A 19,065-nucleotide genomic window follows, 5' to 3' on the forward strand; every position below is an offset into this window, starting at 1 on the left:
GCCGGAACCGCCGGCACTGCCGCCGCCTTCGTTCTGGGCGGCACGGAACGGAGCGGTGGAGCGCGGCCCCGGCAGCGCGGGGAGGCTGTGACGCAGCCCCTCTCGGGGCCGTTCGAGGGCTCTTGGGGCAGGCTCGCTCCTGAGGGACGGGCCCGGCCCGGCCTCCTGTGTCTTGTGCACCACAGGAGTTGCGTGGGAAGCCCCAACACCTTCCAAAACCGTTCAAAACCTCTCAAGAATACAAAGCTGCCTATGGTCCAAGGCCTAGGTGAAAGTGTTGGGCCTGCTGTGTATGACAGAGGTTTGAGCTGAACATCCTTCGACTCTGCATTTTGTATAAATAGATGGATGTTCTTCTAAAGGTTGTGGTGATTTTGCCTTCCATAGCAAAACTTACACATCTAGGTTTAAGGAATTAGTGGGTCTTGGGGGTTTGTCGCAGAATCACAGAGTGCATGATGTGGGAAGGGACCACAGTCGTTGATCTGGTGCAACCTTGCTGCTCAAGCAGGGTCATACTAGAGCTCAGGGCACAGGATTGTGTTTACTGGGCAATGTGTTCCAGTAAAGAAGCTATTAATATTCAGGTGGAATTTCTTGTGCATTGCTTTATGCCCATTGCCTCCTGTCCTGTTTCTTGGGATATTTTGTGTCTTGTGACAAATTGTCTCCAAATTTCATCAGCTGGCATTGTGGGGATGCTCTGTCCCCCTTCCCCGATCCACTGAGAGACAATGTCCTTAGTGTCATCCATTCTCGATTGTTTCCTCTTCCCAAGTTCCGTGTACTCACCAGCTTCATTTTGGAGCCTGCTTTCGCAGGGGAGAGGAGGAACAGCAAGTGAGCCAGAGGATGGCTGGAGTCTGCGGGGGGTGGCACTGCTGTGAGCAGTTTTTACCAGGCTCAGGAAGGGAAGGAAAATAAGCCTGGGGTGCTCAGAATTGCGGGATGTGTTCAGAAGTTGCAAAGTTTAGGGGCATTTAATGCCACACGATCTGAGTTGTGTTAGATATGGTGCATGGACTGCTGGCATGTTGAGACTGCCAGGCATGAGTTCACAGCATCCTTACAAGACTGGGTCACTTCCTTGCCTTACACAACACTCTCCCCTTATACAGTCAAAGATTGCATTCTCTGTATATACAGCATTATTTGAGGGTTTATTCTGGGGTGGTTTTACACTGTTACTGTTAGCTTCTCACCAGAATCCAAGCCTTTGATTCTTAAATTCAATTTTTGTCATTGTTTTCCCAAAACAGTTATCACCTTAAGTGTTTAACTGCATCAAAATGCATCAGGGCTGGTATCTTTCAACAAAGCAATTTACTGTTGTGGTAATCTAGTCTTTGTTATATGGTGTATATATATATATATATACACACACTATATATATACTATCTATATATACTATGCATGGTAAGATTTTGCCACATATTTTGTGTAATTCTCACAGCTATAGAACTACTAAACAGTTTTGGCCCATGAGCTGAGACCTTTGGCACTCTGCTCACTGACACCATGGTAATGACTATCGTAACTCCTTAGAGATTGGTCTGTAAATCATTTTATAAATCCAGCTTGTTCTTTATGTCCATATGATAAGGTACAAAGTCAAGTGCCTTAAGGGAATCCAGATATATTCTGTGAGAACAGTTACTTATCAACAGAATTTACAGTCCTCCAAAAGGCAAAGAAAACTATTATATAAAGTTCTTCTACATTAAGGATCTTCCATATCTCTGACACACTGACACTGCAGACAATTCAGTGGTTGGTGGATCTTAAATTATGCAGGGAAGTTTATTCCAAATTAGAACATTTATGGCAGGACCACACAATATAACTTCTTTATTCTTCTATAACTGTCCTCAGGCCAAACATCAGTTGCACAAGAAACCCTCAGTCACTTGAATTAATCATGCTTCTACGGTAGCATGATTAAACAGGAGGAGTTTAATCCTTTCTATACTGCAGCTGCTGGGATCAGGATGGGACTGGTGGCTGGAACTGGGAATGTGACAGAGTGTGAAGTGACAAAGGGCTCTGCCAGGAGATGCAGACAGGCAGTGCAGAGGAGGACCAGGAGCACAGAGACCCAGGCTCCTGGGAGCTGCTGCCAAAACTGCAGCTGTTCTGATGATTCTGTTTTGTTTAGAGGCCTCCTCTGTTAGGTAATGGGGCAGGTCTGAGAGCTCTTTAGTGGTCAGTGCACTGCCTGCATCCTGCCTCTCCTCTACTTCCCTCTCCATTTCTCCTCCCCAGTTCATTTTATGGTCTGTCTGTCCCTCAGATTTCCTCCTTCAACCTTCTGTCCCCTGCTGACACCATTATTTTGCTGCCAGCAGCTGTAGCATTTTTTTCTCCCCCCAAGATACTCTCCCTGCAGGTGTGTGTGGACAAAGGGGGAGGAAAGTGAGAAAAAAGTTGTAGAAAAATTTTCAGAACTGCTGAATCATCTGCTATTTTTACAAAGAGTAAGGGCAGAAATGAAATGAAATGAAATGAACAAAGGGAGTCAGTGCTTAGTAGTCACCATAGTCTGTGCTTTGAATAGCAAGAACCATGATTCTGCTTTCTCATTCATTCTTGTGCTGCGAGTGCCCTTCTCGTGTGCAGGGAGATGCAGAGCAGCGAGGCTTGGTCCATAAGCTTCCTATGAAATATCAGGTCAATAATAAGCTTCCACAACCTTCTTGTTCCTCAGATTCCAGGCTTGCTCTGGCCAGATGTGAGACCACACCCAAGCAGAGGCCCCTGGGTGATTATACAGAAATAGTATTAATTGATAGTAATGCCACAAAAATGAAACCTTTCCACTGCGTCACAAGAGCAAGAGAAATTCCTCTGTGTGTGAAATTAGATCTGTTGTAGAGTTTTTTTGTGAACAGCTGCAATTGCACCCACGCCGTTTTTCCCTTTTCAGAGAGAGGGAGGAGAAAACAGCCTTTGCCCAGTGCTATTTTCCATATCTCAGGACATGCATGGGTGCTTCTCTTGTCTGACTTGGGGCAGGTTCTAAACTCACAGGTTGAGAGGAAATGAGGACCAGTGTCCAAAGGAAAGGAAGTCTGAGCAAGGCTCTCATGTCACTCAAATAATTCAACACATCCTTCTGACAAGTGGATCCTAGGAAAAGGCCACCAGGAGCCTTGTTTTGCTGACCTTTGAGCTCTCTACCATGGACAGCCCTAAGGTTAGTTTCTCACAGCTGTGATTTGCTGAGCATTTGTCTTTACATCTGTCAAAACTGTTAGAATCTGACTTTGAAACCCTGATTTCTCTTGTCACCTGGGAGGACAGGGGGGAATAGTACATGAAGATGGGCAGATGCATGGTGGGAAGTTAACATTTGTTGTAAATATTTAACTTGATGCCTGGAAAACTGGACTGGTTTTTAAGCATCTTTGTTTATTCTCCTGCAGAAGGGTTGTTGCCTGCCAGATTTCTCAGAGGAGGTGTTCAGCAGGCCCACAGGTGTTTGTGTTAGGCAGTGTTTAGCTAAACCTTTGACAAAATATAAAGTATTGTTTATCATTACAATATATAGCATGTACAATGAATTACAGACATTGAATACAGAATGGAAGAAGCATATTCCTGTCATATTATGTCCCTTTCAGAATTAAAGTCAGAACTGTTACTCTGGTTCCACTAAATGAACCAACATTGTAACTTCAGTTTTTATAAAAGATACCTCTGAGTATATAATGCTCATCAGTGATGAGACATGTTTAGCCCATTAGGTTGGAGTTTGGAAACTAAGAAATGCACTCAGTGTCTCTGCACACATCTTCAGTACCCATCCCCTAAAAACTTTAAACAGCAGTGAGCTGTGCATAAATACACTTTAAAAGTCTTTGTGAATAATTTTTAAAAAGTGTTTTCTGATAATAGTGTTGTGGATGATAGACCTGCAATCAGTATGTTGATCTCCTTACCAAGTTACAGGCCTGCCTGAAGGGCAGGAAAAGTTCCAGCCAGATTCTGCTATTGAAAGTACATTTATTTTTGGTATCATCAAGTAGAAAATGTAGCTCTTTGGCATGAATTTATATGCCTGTTCTTTTTCTGCACAGAGAAAAAAGATGTTAACATTTTGAGCACAACCATCTTTAGACATATGTTTTGTGCTCTGGAGCCAGAGCAATTCTAAGACACTGGACAATCAGATTCCTAAAGAGGCTGATATTCATGGCATACCATATTGCTAGGAAATGTATGTACTTCAAACTTTTTAGATTTTTATTAGTAGGGTACTGATGATCCTTTTCAAATATTATCATCACAGTTAAGCATTGTAATAAATATTTCATATCACAAAATTGCAGAGCGGCTGAGGTTGGAAGGAACAGGCAGGAACCACTCACCTTCTTCACAGCAAGGACTTGTTGCTGGCTCATCTCTGACCTGGTGTCCACCAGGACCCCCAATCCCTTTTCTGCCAAGCTGCTTTCCAGCTGGGGGCCCTGAGCAGATACTGGTGCAGGGGGCTGTTCCTCCCGAGCTGCAGGACTTTGCACTCCTCCTGGATGAAGCTCATGAAGTTCTCCAGCCAGCTGAGGACCCTCTGGATGGCAGCATGGCCCTCTGGTGTATCAGCTCCTCCCAGGGTGGTGCCATCAGCAAACCTGCTGAGAGTACTGCCACCCCCACCAACCAGGTCATTAATGAAGACATTGAACAGGACTGGGTCCGGCTCTGACCTGTAGGGGACAATATTAGGCACTGACCCCCAATTAGACCTTGTGCTACTGACCACTGCCTTTTGGGCCTGGATCACTGCAGACACCTGTTCTGCCCTAATCTGCTCAGGGGATTTAGGGGAAGATTGTTTGATTCATTCTAGGTGATGCGTGGGAGAAACAACAAAAATATCTGCAAGTTCAATAACAAACTTTTATTTGCAAACTTTAGAATACTAAGGTAGAGTAAGGACCTTGGCAAATTTTAAAACAACATCTAGACAAAGTAAGGCACAAAATTTTCACAAATTTTTAATTTTTTAAAATTAAAATTTAATTACTATTTCACAATTTATTAAAATTTATTAAACTTAGCCAAATTTATTAAATGTAGCCAAATTTAAATTATTCAGACAAAACAAGGTACTTTCAAAGGCATTGAGTGGAATTTTCTCGTCTGGCTTACAACATATTTTGAGAAGAAGTGAGAAAAGAAGAAAAGAAAAGAAAAGAAAAGAAAAGAAAAGAAAAGAAAAGAAAAGAAAAGAAAAGAAAAGAAAAGAAAAGAAAAGAAAAGAAAAGAAAAGAAAAGAAAAGAAAAGAAAAGAAAAAAGTTAGCTACCAGTATTTCATGTTTATCAACCACTTGGAAATAACCTGGTTGCTCTTTAAAAAACTGCTGAGCTCAACGTACTTAAAATGCTGTGGTGACATGGAAACTGAATTGACATTGTGGTGATTCAGAACATTTGGAAAGGACCTTCTGTTGTCAAGAAGATTCATGATTGATGTTCAGTTGCAAGTGCAGTGATTTTAATCACTTGAGTAACAGTGAGTGAAACCTTTCATGTCTCCACCTATATGAAGCAACTTTCTGTTCTATCATTAAAAAAAAGTTCCTAAATTCACTCTCCTGACATGGCTTTATTAACAGGCCAATTCTGGAAGGAAGAAGACTTCATTGCACTCAGGAAGTTTTTAAAACAGTTTTCCCTCTGCACTTTTTTTTAGCATGATAAAGCACCAAATCTTCAGAATGCAAAGTAATTGGAAAGTCGGGAACTTTCAAATGTGTTGAAAGTTTGAAATGCTGCATACTGGAAAAGCTAATATGTTTTAAATGTCTTTTTGCTTGGATAAGCTAGAATGTTTTAAATGTCTTTTTGTTAGATTTGCAGAAAAATTTGTTACTGAATAGGAGAGAGAGGATATTCACATTGCATAGACAAAACTTTACAATTAAATTAGGTTTATGCTCAATTTATTAATGGCTTGTACTTAACAAGGCTCTGCTTCTGTCTGAAGACAGTATGCTAATGCTGACAAAAGTAATTAAGATTTGCAATCAAGAAAGGACGACGTGTGACCATGAGTAACCAAAATACTGTATGCAAACAAAAGAATTACCAAAGAAGCCTGAGATACTCCGTTGGTACTTGAGTCTGGAGAGAAAATGAGAATATGTTATTTGAGAAGTGGCATGTCCCTGTATAATGCAACTTCTGACCTTTTTTCTTTTTTTCCCCCCTTTTCCCTGTTCTCTTTTGAGAAAGCTTTTGGCTATTTCGCACAGTATCAAAGGTATCCATCGCCATCTAGTGACACCACGTTGTGCCCGAGTCTGAGCACGGAACCGGAGCGTTCCCAGGGAGAAGATGGTGCAGCAGGACTCCTGCCACCCTGTTTCAGAGGTATTGAGGTCGGGAGACCTCGGTCACGGCTTTGGTGGCTCAGGGCTCACTCCTGAGGAGGTGGCTCAGAGAGGGGACAAATGTGTGTGGAGAGTTTCTAGTGGGACAGCTCTCGCCATGCCTGTGCAGTGGGGAGGTAGCACAGGTATGTGTGTGCTCTGGCCTCTACACTGATGTTTTCCTGCCCACATTTTGGGAGCACTTGCTGAGGACACCCTGCACATTCCACAGTGGAAGAAGTTCCCTGTGTTTGGAGGATGCCATGAAGTAAATCCTATGGTGTAATCAGTCCCAGCACTTACTGATCTTCTTTCCTTCAAGATCAGTATTATTTAACACAGTGTCATGATGGTTTTCTTTTGGATTCTTGTATGGTAATTTTTTAATATATCAAATGAAGGCTGATTTTACCCAACAGTGGTAAAATAACAATTCATAGGACCGAGTAAAACATTCCCTCTGTGGTCTCCTGCTGCTCAAATAAATGAGCTAACCTCAGTGAGGAGCTGAGTTAGTCACTGTGCCCTCTGTCAGCAATGACAAAAGCAAGGAAAAGGCCTGCAGGGAAAAGAAAATAAAATTAAAATTCATTTGTTTCCTGAAGCATGTTTTCCAGGGCCTAATTAAGTGCATACCTTTTTGCTGAAGTCCACAAGAAGGACCATCATTAGATTTCCCATTGCAAGAATATTATAGCGTTTGTGAATGAGAAGCAAATTGGGAAAATATTGTTTAGAAATCACAGTGGAATACAAGAGAAGGCTGTCCGGGAAGGGGGCCAGAAGACCTCTCGGAAGGGCTTGCAGGGAAATGACCCTCTCATAGTGGGTCTCAGCAAAGTCAAAGGAAAATAGTCTGGTCTTGATATGACAGGCCACTCACCATAAGTCAGTAGGCTTGGTACAGAGATTCAGCTGCCCAGCTGCAGGTGGATCTTGATAAACAATTTGATGTAAAAAAATCAGGACAAATGTATTCCATTATTTCCCCACTGAATTATTTGCTTCCCTTCTAATACTATCACAACATTCACCAAGCAGACTGGGATTTTTTTCTTTTTCAGTAATGACTGCAACAGCAAGATCATTCTTAAAGAATACAGTACAACTAATCCTATTTATTTTCCTTTGGTGTTGCTTTATTTTACAGATATTTTAGAGACTACTAAACATTAGAAAAAACAGCCTGATAAAATGGTCTGTGTCATTATTCATGCTCCTGCATGTATAATGTATTTGTATTTCTTCTGTTTCTGTTATTATCCCCTTTAGATTTTAAGATCTTTGTTTGGAGCAGTTATCCAACTTCTGTTTTTTAAGTGGTTTGTTTTTCTCTAGTACACCTAATAGAACTATTCAAGGGGAAGTCAAGCTCTGCAGAATATAACTAGCTGAAATATTAATTTAAAAAATATTTGTACCACTCAGCTGATTTGAAGCCAGAATGGCTCAGTCAGATAACTGTGGAAGGCAACTGGAATTCCTTTAAGCCTAAATGCTCCAGAAATTATCTTCAGCATGTTCCCCAAAGGAAAAAAAAAATGGGAATAGCTCCATTCACAATTAACTGGGAAACCCTGAACTTTATAAAGTAAAGAGTGAGTCTACAAGGAAAAGAAAATGAAAAAATGTCTTGTCAGACAAAAGGCATGTGAAAATGTCAAAAGTCAAGCTTAGGAAGAGGCTGTAAAAGAAATTTAAGCAAATAGTAAAAGGTACCTTGGCCATATAAACAACAAAAAAGGAGTGGATGCCTTATAAATCATGAATGTGGTTGCAATTAAAGGTAATTAAGGTCCCACCCCAAACTGCCTGACAATTTGGCTCAGCATGAGTAATGATAATGATGAAGTATACAGAGCTAAACCCAAGATGTTCATGAGAATGGGTGTGGAAAGAGAAATTGTCGTGTGCGAGGTGAAAATGAAGGACAAAGAGCTTGCCTGTCAAGAAGGCCCAGTAGCAGAGATAATAAATCCAGCAGTAAGGTTTTTACTAAAACAGACAATGGCATATGATTAAAAGACTAAAAAGTGAAGTAGCACTATTTAAGGAAAAAAGTGACGCACAAAAGTGCATTATGATGATTTCTTAATGTCTGAAGTCTATAAGGACTCAACATTTTGTGAAAGAAACAGGTATGAAAGCAGTTTAAAAATTGGAGACATAGATGCCAAAGATAGATTGTGACAAATCAACTTGTATTTTTATTTGCTAAAATACACAATGTTTTTAGAAAATTGCAATAAAGCAAATCCATATAGGTTTCAGTAAAGTGACTGACATGGTGTTATATGGAAATCAGTGTGATGATGCAGGAAAATCAGAGGGAAGAAACTGGCCAAAGAGCAACAGCAATTACTGTACTTCGAGGAAACTGCCCTGGCTATAGGGGATGATTTATGTAACTGGATTAGGGACTGATGCATTTATTATTTATGTTAATGGTTATGTCCAAATAAATAATTAATGAAATACTTGTGACCAAAAGAAAATATCTGGACTGAACTGCCATAAAACAAAGTCTTAATTAACAGAAGTCTAAGGAAACAAAGGCAAGGTACTTAAAATACTAGGAGGAATTTCTTCAGTAAGTACAGGTTTATCAGCTGCTGAAAAAAATGAAGAGAAAAGCCTGGCTCAAAATATTTTTGAAACTGTTTAAGCTGAGACCTTACGGAGGTTACTCAGAACATGTCACAGTGAAGAAAGATTAAAACACACTCAGAGAAGTTTAGGAGAGAGAACATTAAATGTCCAAGGAAATAGTGATACCTTAAGTATAGGTCAGGAGGTGTCATTTTTGGCTCAACCAGATGAAACCAGATGTGGTTTTAGAAAACAACAAGGGTAAACACTGGGTAGGAAGAACTATGCAAGTCAAAGACCAGTGCCCCATGAGCAGGTTTTCCAGCTTCTTCCACATTCAAGTTGCAGTTCTACACAGTCTGAACATCCCCAGTGCAAACAATGCATTAGTAAGCCACACATTGATGATTTACTATACCCAAAACCTGATCTTATACTCCCTATTTATTCCTATTATCAGTGGGAATTAAAAGCTTGTAGCATCAGAATCTCTCAGGTGCCTTTGTAATTCAGGTAAGTTGCAAAATTACAAGATTTAGTGTTGGGTTTTGTTAGTGCATGTAATAATTATGGGTGTCGCTACACATACCATGTTGCAAGTGTTCACTGACATGTATATTTCTCTCTCTCTCTCTCTCTCTCTGTATATACATATATGACTTCAATCAAAATGTTAAGCTGAGGTATTAGAATATGATAAGTAAAATAGCAATAGAAATCTACCTTGCTGCCTTGCTGCCAGGTAGAATATAAAATTTATAATACTTTTAAACAATTATATTTCTCTCCCAAAATTAAAAAGGAGAAATAATATCTGAACATGTAGTTACCATCACAGAAAATCTGTTTATTGAGGGCTTGACAATAATAAGCACAGCAGAACATTTTTCATTTTTTTAGAAGTTACCTTCTGTATGTATCCTTCTCTGTAAAAATCCCTGGCTCCTTGCAGTATTGTATTTTGTACACATGCAGTTTAACTGATTTTATCATTTTAATCTTGAAACAATCTTTGGAGTGAGCTGTAACCTTCTAAATGCCTTTGTTGCTTGGTGGAAAGGCTGAGTCACCCGTCATGAGGGATTGATGGAGGATGAAAATCAAAAGAATATATGGGACAGATCCAGCACAAGTGTGGCTGAAGTCAGTGGTGCTCTAGGGCTAAATATGAGCCCCATTTAGGCTTTCTCCAGGAGAAGAGAACTGTCTTGGGCTGAGGCGTCTTGCCTCCATCACAACCAAACCTGCACATTAGGGCACAGTAGGGCACAGTAGGATGCTGATATCCTACTGTTCACAGACACATTTTGCACTTCCTCTGTTAACAGGTCTGAACCTGTTCCACTGCTGCACAATTCTTTAAGTACAGAAAGCCCTACATAAAAGCTAAGCTACATTCATACCTCAGAAGATGTGCCAAAATGACAAAAGTCAACCCTTAGTGGAAAGTTCAGAGTAGAGGGAAAATTCAAAGGCCTCTTATTTTTAACTGAGAACGTAGCAGTTTGTCTCAATTTCCCAGGTCAAACAATGTGGCAGGTTGGTGAGAGTGAGATATTTTCTATGGGCTCAGTTCCTGGTATTGTTTGCAAGCCAAATGTGAGGGTAGATAGTAATGCGTCAGCCCACTCCTAGTCATGGCACAGGCATCTCCTACTAGTGACAGGCCTGGCTATTAGAACAAAGAAACACACCAGGCAAGAGACTTAAAGACTTCTTCCTTTCTCATAAGTATTTTGGCAAGAAAATTTTGAAAAAAACATTAAGGTTTGTCCAAAGAATCTAATTATTATTAAAAGAAAAAAAAGAAAAAGCTTTTACTGCTCTTGACAATTTATTTTTTTTCCTAAGAAATAAGTGATAGCTAAATAGTTCTCTGAAAAGATTGGATTTATGACAAAGTCCAGTGAAGCACAGAGGGGTACTGATTTGGGAAGACTAGAGTTATGGTCTGTTCATATTGCCATATTTCAAAGTGATGAACCATATTGTGTTGTTTTAACTTGTGTTTCGTTAGATGTGTAACAAATAGTGTGTGTGCAACCACACATGTGTGTATCTGTGTTTATACATGCACACACTTACACACATAGACCTATTAAACACCATATTTGCAGATCATGTTGGACTTGAAAAACTGTTAGAATGTTGGACTGCAGCTTCAGGAGGTTGCAAGGAAACAGCAATGAAGTATGGAGTGGAAATTCCCTCTTTATGACACTTGAGGGTCCTTAACTTCCTATATTTCAATATTAAGAGCTTTTAGGAGCAATGAAGGCAATTTTTTCAGCAAGACCATAGCTTTGGACATGACATTGCAAAGGATGCAACATTTTTCTTCACTCAGCTTTGTTCACAGCAATGCACATTCACAGGGGTTGAATTAGGGAAAAAAAAAAATTTATGTCCCTACTTTATTTAATCAGTAAATATAACTTGAAAAGTGATCATCAGTTAAATAAAACTTTCTAACATGAAGTTGCAAATTCTTTAAGAACAAACAATTACTTGCTGCAACTGTTTTGAAAGTTTGTAACATTATTGTCTGTCAATGAAGGCTGGAAAATAGGTTTTACAATCAGTGTAGGGTGTCAAATTCACTCTAAAATAATAGTAAGGTCATGTATGTGATTATCACAGTGGATTTATTCTGAATTGTCATTACTGGGATGCCAGCCTGATAAGGGCAGAAATTAAGGTCATGTGGCAAAATGCTTGGACTGAAGGCTGTTGCCATACTTCTAATTCCATTTGTTGAAGCGAGCTTTTATTGTCAACCAGACAATGGTATATTTTATTTTGCAATTGTGTTAGGGAATCCCAAATAGACTAAAGCTCCATAAGCAAAACCATAGTCTGCCCTACATGTAAATTCAGAATAATTTAACTAGGAACACATCTACAATAATATCACAATCAGAATCTGCCCTTCTCTTGGGGATTTGGTGTGATAGCCTTCTAATCAATGTGGTTCAGCTGCTTCTTATAATTAAATCAGTGTAACATTGTTATATACACAGTGATACAAACCTCTCAGAAAGGGAGATAAAATATTCTTTTCTCTTGAGAGAGAAAAGTTGTTTGCATTTTTGCTTTGCTTTCTAACCTTACTCAGTCTTACATAATACTTCACTACACGCTAAAATTACACATTGACACCTACTATTCCATAGTATATTCCAGTTCAACAGACCACATCTTGACATAAAATTTCCTTTAAGCATTTCCCAGTAAATTTGGTGTAACTTCACTGAAGTCAGATGTGAACTCCCAGTTTTGCTGAGCTCAGATGCTGTTCACTGAGGACTCATATTAATTGGTTAAATTTTGCTTTGTCACCCGTACCTAAAGGCTAAACTTGCTTTTGAAATCTAAGAGTTGGCTCTTCAAGCAGACTTACTGTTTCCTTAGCAATGGCATGTGCTAAACCACGTATGATGCTATCACAATGTCTGAGGCTGCCCTGCAGTGTCACCTAGACAGAGTTTTTGCCCACAGCTCCTGGTAGCTGCATGCTTCAGACGGTCCACACTGACTACATTAGCTGGTAGGGCAGTAGTTTTCAGATCTCAAGATCCTTGGGGAGTGAATCCTACTGTAGTCCTCCTTGGTTACCTCTTAGGGGTCCTCTGGGAAGTATCTAGAGACTCAGAGAGCACAAGATGACAATCACCACCGCTGAACAACCCAGCACACTAATCCACATCCTTGTCTTTTTAGATAGTTGTTCTTTGTACCAGGACTGGCAAAGAATTTCAGTGTACTCCTTAGCAGTACTGTTCTGACCATGTGCACATAAATGAAGACTCTTTATGTTCTCTTCCATGTCATATATTCACATTACTTTCCTGTCATGTTATTACATTAGCACATCAAGCCACCACTCAAATCGGGCTGCACTGTGCTGAAGACAGGGCCCCATTTTTAATAAATAACTCCTTTGTTTGTGGCAAGTTGCACTGCAGCACTACACCATAGCACAGACAAAGAGGAAAGAAAGGTTTGACAAATGTGTGTGGTTGTATGATTTTACCAAACGTTGTGGTCAAGCAGGTCCACCACTTACTAAATAAATTTTGCAAACTCTTTTGCAAGTTTATGGGTTTGGTAGCTTTAGAGAGGTCTATGGATTTTTGGAGGCTAATTTAGCCTGATACATGCTTCTTTTACCTTTTGTTCATTAAATCAGTAACTATATTAGTGTTCCTTGCAAAGTCTTGTTTTATTCCTGGCATATCAATAACCTGACTGATAAACTGTTTCCCCCATTTCTTTTTCCTACATGGAATTAGCATTCACTTATGACTCCTGCCTAGACTGTGGATATGAAAATCCCAAAATGTCAGGTGACAGCTGCATGCCAAAGGAAAATCTGGCATCAATTTACCACAGTTCACACTGAAAGGATAAAAATTGATCATAGTGGAAATCATCCTGCATCCCCAAGAAGATTAATCCCAGCTAGACCAGCCAAGGTTATCACCATGGTAGGTCAGGGCCTGCCCCTTCCCAGCCACCCAGCAGTAGCAGCTGCATCCTCCCACTTGGAAACACTGACTTCCTAGTCCAGAAGGTGAAGTTCCTAGAGGGGACTTTTCAGAGGAGATGGTGATCAAGAAAAGGACAAGTGAGACATATGGATAATTGCTGCTCCATAAATTTGGATTATAACCACACAACAATACAAATGTTTCCTTATGTGGTTATATGTTTTGTTTATGCACATACCTTGTGCACAGATCTTTCATGTTGTGCTGGGCAATGTTTATAATGAAAAATGCTGTAATATTCTAAAGCAGTGGGTAAAAACCTAGATTCCCTGTACTCCAGAGTGCTTTCAAAACTCCTTGGTATTTTGACTATACCTTCCTGTTGTGACTATGATATCTTGGTTAAATTTTTGATGATTTATCTTGTAAATCATCAAGTTCAATCTTTGACCAATCACCATCTTGTCAACTAGACCTTGTCATCAAGTGCCACAAACAGTAATTTCTTGAGCGCCTCCAGGGATGGTGACTCCACCTCCTACATGGACAACCCGTTCCAATAACTGACACCCTTTCAGTGACAAAATGCCTCCTAATGTCCAGCCACCTGAACTTCCTCTGGCATAACTTGAGGCTATGTCCTTTCATCCTGCTACTTTCTGCCTGGGAGAAAAATCCAGTCCTTACCCAACTACAACCTCCCTCCAGGTAGTTGTAGGGGGCAATAAAGTCTACCCTGAGCCTCCTCTTCTCCAGACTAAACATCACCAGCTCCTTCAGCCACTCCTCATAGGACTTGTGCTCCAGACCCTTCACCACCACTGCTCTTCTCTGGACTCACTGCAGCACCTCAATGTCTTCCTTGTAGTGAGGGGCCTGAACTGGACAGAGGATTTGAGGATTCTCACATTTACTGCAACAAAACACAACCCAGTGGCTGGCATTGAAATGGCATACACCTTCAAGACAACAATATTTACTGCAAGAAAGAGTATTTTATGGTAGGTCTCTATTACACTCCACTGTTTAGTTACTTTCAGTGGTACAATGGAATTATCACTCCCAAAATCTCTCAAAACTGGGCCAAAGCCATGGAGAAAGGAAAACCAGCACATTTGTTGATAGGGAAAGAAGATAATGAAGAATGACTGCAAATTTTCTCTCATTCACAGGGTTCCCTCTTAGGAGTGTTATCTCTGCCCATGGCAAGTGAGGGAAGAGAAATAAACAAAGAAAATGCTTGGTGACTAAATTGACAGAATCCTCTGAGAAATGAAGGGACAAAAAGGATTTGACAGGCATGTAAATTAAAAAGAAAAATAGCCTCTCTGTGATCGAGGGTAGAGATGCCTCTCTCTGACCAAAAATATTACAGAGTGGCTTTTTGAACCCAAGAGCGCACCCAAAAGAACAACACAGGCTTCAAAGAGAGAATGGGCATGAACCGTGAGATGAAGAAGCATCAATAGGTGAAAAATTGCTGGAAAAGGTGGTCTGTTAAAGTCACCATCCAGCTTGTGTATTTGTCTTTCTCTCTTTGGTACTTTACACTACATGTGGGCCTGAAATTTCATAAGTCTCAGTCTTTCCCAAAGTGGAAACTTCCTCCTCGAGACTTTGCCACAAGGACTCTTCACCACTACTCTTTCCTTAGTAGTAGGGTAAAATCCTGAGAAGCAGTGTCATCCTGTAGTTGCTTTGATTCCACCATCCTGATGATGTCCTTTGTCTGCCATTGCGGTAGAACACGGGGAGGGAACCGAGAACTGCAAACTCCATAAAATTTACAAGAAAGTTTGCACACATCCACCACAAATGCTCTGTCAGTTGGCTGATCAACATCAAAGTAGTTAACCCCTGATCAAAAGTTGTAAGACAACAATAGTTGTAAGAAGAACAACTTCAGCATGGCAATGGCCACATGCTTTGAACCACAGAGATGTGCCTTGCTGTCCCTTTGCTTCTGCTGCAGCTCTGGAGTGAAGCCTCAGGAGCAATGTAGCTGCAGCTGGTTGAGTCACAGTGTAGCATAACACATAATCTAGTTCTCTGCTAGATGCCACTTCTTTCTAGAGCTCAGAAATGGTACCATATGGGGCCAAGCTATTTCAAGTTCCACTTTTAAGCAACTGTTTGGTTTTATTGCCCTTTCCCTGTGCCACAGCAGCAGCAGACGGGGTGACGAAAGCTGTAGCTGCCATTGCTTGAAAAATGAAGCAATAGTTGCCTGTTTGCAAAACTGACCACATCAGTGGCAGTGGATAAAGGTGTCTGGATGGCTGCCTGAGTGTGTGCTACCACAAACGTGTGGACATGGAGGGAAGGGGGAGTGGTTACATGGGCTGGTGGTACTAGTCATTGTAAAGGAGACTGCCCATGTATTTAAAACAGAGAGGCCCCACGCACTGGCATTCAGCCCTGTGACTCCCAGGTCTCAGCAGTAGTGTGACAGGCATGGAAGACATGGCCACAGTGCCAAAGTAAGTTGGAGGAAATCCCTCAAGTGAAAACAAAGGCTCTGAAAGTCATTTCCTCTGAGCTGAACAGAAAGACATCTGTGTTGATACAGCTATTAGACTCTAATCACAACAAAACAATTCTCTTGCAAACAGCATAGACCCTGCTTGCTTTCCTCTAGGCTGACTGAAATGTGAGAGATGTATTTCCACTGAACTTTACAAGATCTTTTTCTTTCAATGTGGTTTTGCAGTGACAGTTTCTATAGGTTAGACTGAGCAAAGAGAGGGAAAGAAGGTAAAGAAAAGAGTCTATGTGCCATTTCAGTACAGACCCTGAACTCTGAAGTTTAACACAGGCACCTGAGGGGTGCAAAAAGCCACTTCAGTTGTTCTGGCTGTGGGTTTGAGGTGGCTGGATGTGACTTGCACATGGTGAATTATGAAGGAAGGCACTGTTACCCCGGGGGCACTGGGACATGAGCAGATCTGCAATGGGAGTTAAAGCGGAGCAGCCTCGGGGTGCACAGCCCGCTCGGGATGGGGGAATGCCGTGCCCACTGCCACACCAGCCCGGAGCCCTGCGGGCACTCATTCTCACCGTGGTTTGGTAAGAGAAATGCACAGCTTTCACACAATTTACAGCCAGCTAGGGCCAAGAACTAGATTTTGAGGGAGCGTTTGCAACCTGCTCCGAATTACGTAATTTGCCTTTTTCTTGTACTTCACGGACAGGATTCCGGGCAGCTCCCGACGGATCCAGTGGGTGTGGGACACCTCAGTTCAGCTTCTCGCAGTGCCGCACCCGCCGGCAGCACGGAGGGTGCCCAGACAAGCGCGGCCCCCCGAGCGCGGGGCTGTCCCCGCTGCTTCCTCCGCGGGGAGCCGCGCTCGGCGGCAGGAGGAGGAGGAGGAGGAGGTGCTGCCTTCCCGGGCCAGCGCGAGGCAGTGCGGTGCCTCTCTCCCTTCCTCCCTCCCTCCCTCCCTCCCTCCCTCCCTCCCTCCTTCCCTCCCTCCCTCCCTCCCTCCCTCCCTCCTTCCCTCCCTCCCTCCTTCCGCCTCCCTCCACGCCGCCGGCGCCCGGACCCTTCCGCGACCGCGGCCGGGACAGGCAGGTGGGGCAGGTAAGGCGAGCCGGGCTGCGGGCTGAGGGAGCGGCGAGCACGGCGGGGCTGCCCCGGCTGGCGGCTGCCCGGGGCCGCCGCCGCTCCGAGCCCGAGGAATGTCACAGCGCAGGTGTCACAGCAGCCGTACGCGGCAGCGCCGACAAAAGCCGGCTTTTAAACCTTTGCTGAAAATTGCTCTAACTGTGTAATAGAAAGGGGTTGTGGCCCAGGCTGCCACATCCATCTGACAGCCAACACTGATGAGTGTTACTTTGTTTGTGCGACTTTCTCCTCTGAGTCTTAGTTCCGTGCAACCACTGTGCTTTGCTAAGGCTGTTTCACCTCGTCTCAAGGGAAGAATCACCTTCTGTTGAGTTCAGTTATCCTAATAATTCCTCCTGCTTTCTGTCCCAGCCGGGTTACCCGTCCTGGGCAGTGAATGCTCTTGCGTAGCCTCCTGCTGGGATACAGCACACCGGCTGCTCGCTCAGTAGGTGACGGGACTCGCGCGGTGCTTTTCCACAGGCTTCCTTTCCGCACCCTTAAAAGCTGGAACGGGTAATTATTTGAGCTGTAAACTGAACTTTTAGTACAGGCATGGCCATGAGTTCCCTGTTTGAAATGACAGATGCTAATCTGAAATACTCGGTGTTGTTTCATGAGTCAAATACATGTAGCTTTTATAGATGGAAAAACTGACTAGTAGAGATGCAGGCAAAAAGCTGTCTTGTGAGCACTTGCTTCTGGAGCATTTGTTTTCATTTTAGAATATGTGTTTCTGATATTCTGACTGTCTCACCTTTGATAGAAGATGATGTTTTGCTCAATTTCTCAGAATTCCTCAGAGACTGGAGAGAGGAGTTATTACTTACTGCTGTTATATAAATGTTTAGAGTATTTTGGGCTATCAGAAAGCACATGCTTTTCTTTCCTTCTGGCACACAGAGCAGCTGTGCTGCTCAGATAATTTCACCTGCGCAGAGGAGGCCCTTTAGGTGTCCTGGTCTTGTTTGCTGGGTACTGCTCTTGTAGGTGGGGAGGTAGCTCCCAGACAGGGAGTTACTTATGGTGGTTATGGTTTGTAAGGGGGACTGCAGCACGAAAGGGCCCCATCAGATGCTCCTCTGGTATGTTTTATGTTTCTCTGGGGTTTATTTTATGGGGTTTTTTTTTGTGAAATACATTTTATCATGAAGTGATCACATTTATCTCTGCACTTAGTTATTGAAAGGATGCCTTATATATTCCTCTAAATTTCTAAATGAATATTATGATCATTTTGAACCAAAAGGTTGATTTCTATGTGAGCTTGCCTGTTGAAACCACTGAAAGCAGAGCAGCATGATGTTTGGCTTTTTTTTTTTTTGATAAGATAATCTCATAGGTGTGCAGATGAAAACCATACTGGCAGTTACACCTCTGTCTTGAAGGAACTCTGAGTATCAACTGCCAGACCTGCTTTTTTTAGCCCTTCAAAATTTATAGGAGTACCACCTTTTTTAATGTTAATGTAGAGTTTTTCAAGTCTTTGAAATATTTAAAAAACACTTACTGTGAGGCGGTTTGAACTATGTCCTAAGTTAAATCACATTTTAGTGCTTAGCTGTAGGCATTGTGGATTTGGCATTGTAGTGTATCCACTAGGCTGTCTACAGTAGATAAAAAGAGAGAAAAATAACAGAGCTGATAAAACAGTATTAGCTCTATATTTTTTCATCTTGCCCTGAAACAACATTGTATTCAGAAACACCATGATATGTGATAACCTGTAATGAAGTTAAAATAACTGGGAAGTGGTAAATTTTATAATAGAGTTACTTAGAAGCATGAAGAAAATTCTTCCCCCCCACCAAATATAGGTGCAACCTGTTGTAGATTTGATTACCTCTTCATTGCATTAGCTTGTAAACTGGATGCCCAAGAGAAGGTGCAGAATAGTGTAAGTTTGATACAAATATTTATACCTCAAATATGCAAAACATTTTCTGTTTCTTAAACAATAGAAGTCTGTGCTGCCTGCTGTCAATGCAAAGGTCATGGAAAACAGTCTTT

At 41.8% G+C, this 19,065-nt stretch overlaps 1 protein-coding gene across 8 annotated transcripts in view; it reads left to right on the plus strand.

Annotated features, from left to right (window-relative positions):
* Positions 1-138: 138 nt before the first annotated feature.
* Positions 139-19,065, plus strand: part of TEC (tec protein tyrosine kinase) — a 59,462-nt gene continuing 40,535 nt past the window's right edge. For 2 of the 8 annotated variants that reach the window (XM_064418214.1, XM_064418215.1), the window contains exon 1: positions 17,273-17,571. The gene's annotated coding sequence lies outside the window, so the exon portion shown is untranslated. Of the gene's footprint in view, positions 6,374-16,466; positions 16,518-16,931; positions 17,032-17,272; positions 17,572-17,597; positions 17,743-17,992; positions 18,141-19,065 lie in introns of those variants that run through there. The other 6 variants (XM_064418213.1, XM_064418212.1, XM_064418217.1 and 3 more) reach the window with 6 other exon arrangements.

This window comes from Passer domesticus, chromosome 4 (genome assembly GCF_036417665.1).
Source record: "Passer domesticus isolate bPasDom1 chromosome 4, bPasDom1.hap1, whole genome shotgun sequence".
Classification (NCBI taxonomy): domain Eukaryota; kingdom Metazoa; phylum Chordata; class Aves; order Passeriformes; family Passeridae; genus Passer; species Passer domesticus.